The following is a 5,757-nucleotide window of genomic DNA, read 5'->3' on the forward strand; positions in this document are numbered from 1 at the left end:
TCTGCCATGCATCACCTACCCATCCACTTCCACTGTACCAAAAGCTCCATAAATGGACTTTCATGTGATCTACCATGAATTTTCTCCTCTGTTTGCTTTCTCTCAGTTTTCAGTCTGATTAGAGTCTCCTGAGCAAACCATTCCTTTTCTGCAACATTATTTATGCTCATAAATTCCTACAAATTTTCCAAGAACATCTATTTTTTCTTCAACTGTTGGAGGAACATAAACTGCTACAATTGCTTGCGGTCTACAGCTGTCTATGAATCCGCTTATTACTGAGTGGTCCTCTGGATCCACTATGGCTCTACGGTGGGTTAAGTTCCCAGCTTTTTCACATCAGAAGAACTCATTTGTAGTCTGAACCATCACTACCTAAACAAAATGACATCCTTGTAAATGTTCTATCTACACCAAATTATCTTCAGTGACATTCCTTTCTAACTAAGAAGTCCTTATACACCATTTGACATTAATTCCTGACAGACCATCTTGACAATAGTGGGCATACCTGAATTACGCCATGGTGGATTCTTTTCACAACGTGGGCATGTGGCACACCATTAGCTATTTTTTTAATTTGGAAAGGGGTCTGCATATGTTTTTTCTGGATTCAAGACTGCTGTTTGCATGAAGGCTATGAGGAAGATGTGGTACAGCCATATGTGATCAAAGTGAAACCATTGCTCCGTAAAATTTTGTACGTGTGACACTGTTTCGTTACTGGAGTCTAACGGCCCAAACTGAATGTCTTGTTGGCAGCTGTCTCAAAAGCCAAAAATATCTGCATTGCTTGAAAAGGTGTGTATTCTAGATATTGACATAACGAAAAACAAGAGCTGCTCGGCAAGATCACGGGTATACCCGGTCCACAACAGATTATTGTTTAAGTACTAAATGAAGCCAGATGGGCGGGGATAGCTCAGTTGGGAGAGGAAATTAATCTCGGGAGAAGGAAAGGGAGACTCTTATGCATGGGAGAGGAAGACTCAAGCGAAAAGGAAGAACGAAGAATGGAAAAAAGGAGGCATTCCTCTCATAGAAAATAGCACAAAAAGAATAGAGAAAGGGTTTAATGTGTTAAGTTGTGTAGAATCTTTGAAGAAGAGAAGAATAGAAAAAAAATCAAGGAAGAATCACAAAGAATCTAAAGGAAGGAGAGGGAGATGGAAAAGGAGAAACTTGAAAGCAATTCCAACTAGCTTGTTGGGTAGAATAGCAGAGAGATAAATAGAGCCGTAGCTTTTTGGAGGAAATACTGGCAAAAAAACCTACAAAACCCGGGTGGAAAAGAAAGTAAACTGCTCCATAAATTTGATAAGTAATGTAAGCCCAACTGAGATTTAGATTGGTGGGTGTCTTGTTGAGAAAGGGCTTGGCACTGTTTCTTAATTGTTGTTGCTGATATTGTCGTTTTAGTTTAAGTCGCTGTAGCAGCAAGAGCCTTTAAAGGCTACATTCATTGTAATTACCATTTCCAGGGTGTTGATAATTAAAAGATAACTTCTTATGTTTTATTGCTGTTTGTGAGCATGCCTGAGTTGGTGTTCATGAGCTTCCTCTTTTAGCTGCCTGTGTGGTGTAATAGGCAAGGCTTGATCTGTGTTTGCTCTGCCATGCATCACCTACCCATCCACTTCCACTGTACCAAAAGCTCCATAAATGGACTTTCATGTGATCTACCATGAATTTTCTCCTCTGTTTGCTTTCTCTCAGTTTTCAGTCTGATTAGAGTCTCCTGAGCAAACCATTCCTTTTCTGCAACATTATTTATGCTCATAAATTCCTACAAATTTTCCAAGAACATCTATTTTTTCTTCAACTGTTGGAGGAACATAAACTGCTACAATTGCTTGCGGTCTACAGCTGTCTATGAATCCGCTTATTACTGAGTGGTCCTCTGGATCCACTATGGCTCTACGGTGGGATAAGTTCCCAGCTTTTTCACATCAGAAGAACTCATTTGTAGTCTGAACCATCACTACCTAAACAAAATGACATCCTTGTAAATGTTCTATCTACACCAAATTATCTTCAGTGACATTCCTTTCTAACTAAGAAGTCCTTATACACCATTTGACATTAATTCCTGACAGACCATCTTGACAATAGTGGGCATACCTGAATTACGCCATGGTGGATTCTTTTCACAACGTGGGCATGTGGCACACCATCAGCTATTTTTTTAATTTGGAAAGGGGTCTGCATATGTTTTTTCTGGATTCAAGACTGCTGTTTGCATGAAGGCTATGAGGAAGATGTGGTACAGCCATATGTGATCAAAGTGAAACCATTGCTCCGTAAAATTTTGTACGTGTGACACTGTTTCGTTACTGGAGTCTAACGGCCCAAACTGAATGTCTTGTTGGCAGCTGTCTCAAAAGCCAAAAATATCTGCATTGCTTGAAAAGGTGTGTATTCTAGATATTGACATAACGAAAAACAAGAGCTGCTCGGCAAGATCACGGGTATACCCGGTCCACAACAGATTATTGTTTAAGTACTAAATGAAGCCAGATGGGCGGGGATAGCTCAGTTGGGAGAGCGTCAGACTGAAGATCTGAAGGTCGCGTGTTCGATCCACGCTCACCGCAATTTTGGATTTTGTTTCACGCTGAACTCAATTAACAATTAATGTTGTTACTTATTAATGCTTCATTATAATAAATAGGATTCTGGATATACTTCATTATAATAAATAGGATTTGATTTTGGATTTTTTTTTCAGAAGAAAAAAGCAATATATATTCATATAAAGAAAGAGATTACATAATGCAAATGCAAGAAGCATAAGCCAAACCGTGGACCGAGCCACATACAAATCTGCATAAACAGATCACCAGATAAAGCCCCGAAAGGCCAATAATGCCCTGAAAACAAGGCGAACCCATCTGAAAGGATTTGATTTTGGATTTTGCTTCACCGCAATTTAGGATTTTCTCTCCGGCTTACCGGAGATAAATTCAATTAACAATTAATGTTGTTACTTATTAATGCTTCATTATAATAAATAGGATTCTGGATATACTTCATTATAATAAATAGGATTCTGGATATACTTCATTATAATAAATACGATTTGATTTTGGATTTTGCTTCACCGCAATTTTAACAATTAATGTCGTTACTTATTAATACTTCATTATAATAAATAGGACTTTCGATATACTTCATTATAATAAATAGGATTTTGGATTTTGCTTCATGCTCAATTGACAATTAATGTTGTTACTTATTAATGTTTTCACGCTCATCGGAGATGACAATTAATCTTAAGGGACTTAACTGAATTGGAACCCGTGACCTACGGCCCCCCATTAGCAACATGCTTTGGGTAGATGGTTCAATTGAGCTAACCCTCAAAACTTCAAAATTTCAAAGGAATTTTCAACCTTGGACGATAAGTCTAGAAGAGTCTACATTATATGCTCAAAAGCTATCACAATTATCTAGCCTCTCTTCCCTTATGAAGAAAGCATGCATAGCTTCTAAGGTTAGGCTAGACATACATGAGTCCTTGGACAATTCAAGTTAAAGCCTTTTGAAATGTCCACAAGAGCCAATTTCCTTGACCCAAGCATATGCTTTTTATAGGTAACCCTAAAAGATTCAATAAGATTTCACCTTATGGTTTTCATAAACTTTTACATGAGAACATATACCAATTTGTATATAACATATATATACTAGTTGTATAAGAACCACTCTCAACCTATAGGGGACTCGAGTCTATAGTTCCAACATTATAGGGAGGATGGAAGCTAGAACAAAATATTCCAGATCATGTTGGTATGATTTTAGGGATGTGGAAATGATTTCGGAGTAGCTAGGTCGAAAAATCAGGGGTTAGGGGACAAATTTCCAGAACTAGTAGCTTAGGACAAGCTCCCTACTTGTCAGGGAGCTCCCCTTAAAAGTACTATGGGAATTTCACCAATAGTTATAGTGGTCACTGCTATCACCATATACTATTGCAAAATTAGATCAAAGCAGATTTCAAGGTAAAATCTGAGAGTGCAATTATTCGACAATTTCTCCCTTATCGATGATTGACAATTGTATTAACCTGCATGCATGTGCATTTCACAATATTGTGTTCCCTCTGCACAACAAAACTATTAAGGTAACATTCACAAGTTGGAAGGGAAAACAATTCCAAAAGATAGCAAATTAGAGATCTAACAAAAAAAATTCCAGAGTTGTGACAATTTTCCATAAATAATCTAGAATTGTTGAACATAATAAGATAAAAGCAATCAAGACAAATTTGAATAGAGAAAACCTAGCTTATCAATAGGCGCAGTGGGTCATTCCAAAGTAAATTTTAAAGTGACAAAGAAATAGTAAGGAAGTGTTGGAAATTCAAGAAACTTTGAGTTGGTGTTAACATCTAATTAGAATTGAAGGTAACACTTTTAAATAGGGGCGATTGGTCATTCCAAAGTAATTTTTCAGGTAGCAAAGAAATAGTAAGGAAGTAAGTGTTGGAAATTCAAGCAACATTGTGTTGGTGTTAACATTTAAATAGAATTGAAGGTAACTTAAAACTATAACTTTGGTGTTATAAGGTTGAACATTTTATTTAATAATAAAAATATTTATTAGGTGCGTAACAATGAAATTTGTAATTGCAAGTCTTTCTAATATAATGCTTGATCCCTCTCATAAGTTTAATGAGAATGATTATAGTGAGTGTAAGCAACAATAAACAACCCAATTGAACTTTCAAAATTTCTCTGGTTGATTTTGGATGATGTATATGATTGCCACTACATTTTATACATAAATATTGAAAATATAATTATTTATTATTTAAGTATCAAATTGATTTTTTTCTTTTTCTTTTTTTCTTTTTTATTATTTTATATAATATATATTTACTATTCTCAACTTGCTACTTACAATTTTGAGAAATTCTTCTAACATTATTAACATTATTATATATTTGTATCTATTTTTTCAACATTTCCCATTTTTGGAAACTCATGCAACACACATATAAACCATTTTAGATTTTAGTTTTTAGTTGTTTCGAAAACTTATAATGGCTATAGGTATAAAATAGTGACATATATTAATTAGTCCCTTTCCTTGTGAAGGTATAACTTTGACCATTTGATCAAGGTTACAACATGATTTGATAAGATTTACTGTTCTGAATTGGCTAGCACGACCTAGCTTTACGACTATAAGTCTAGCATGGGCCAAATTGACATCCACAATCCAAAAGTCTATTTCATTCTATTTTCCGTGTAGTCTCTATTGAAGGTGCATCTTCAGTAGGCTATTGAATTCAACCCATATCATACTTGAATATATTATACCACAAACTTGCACTGTCCTTTATATAACACATACAATTTCAGGACATTGACAGTTCTTTGAACAACTCTAAGGAATATTATGATGTAAGTCTTTTGACAGAGCTCCAAGAGATCATCTAAAAATACTTTAAAAAATTGCAGTGATAATGCATACCTTACATCAAATTTCAAACTTAGCTTTGATGGACTCTTTTAGGGTATAATACCTTTCACAGTAAGATAGATCAGTGACTTATCTTTCAATCCTTTCTTTATCTGCTTCCTCCAAAGAATATTCAATTCAACCTTCCTTTTACTTCAAATCATATTCAACCTTTTGTAACTAGAGATGTTTCGGATTTATGTAGCAGACCTTTAATGTATACTCGATAGTTGGTACAGAGACGTAGAGCCATCCCTTATTCATATTTGCAAAATAAACTTTGACATATCT

The 5,757-nt window shown here is 35.4% G+C and overlaps 1 non-coding gene across 1 annotated transcript; it reads left to right on the top strand.

Annotated features, from left to right (window-relative positions):
* The first annotated feature begins 2,521 nt into the window (after positions 1-2,521).
* TRNAF-GAA (transfer RNA phenylalanine (anticodon GAA)) lies at positions 2,522-2,594 on the top strand. The gene has a single exon. It is a non-coding gene; the product is annotated as a tRNA-Phe (tRNA).
* Positions 2,595-5,757: the final 3,163 nt, after the last annotated feature.

The sequence above is a fragment of the Pinus tabuliformis genome, chromosome 4_2 (assembly GCF_031772625.1).
Source record: "Pinus tabuliformis cultivar Carrire ecotype Pingquan chromosome 4_2, CPIR1, whole genome shotgun sequence".
In the NCBI taxonomy this organism is placed as follows: Eukaryota; Viridiplantae; Streptophyta; class Pinopsida; order Pinales; family Pinaceae; genus Pinus; species Pinus tabuliformis.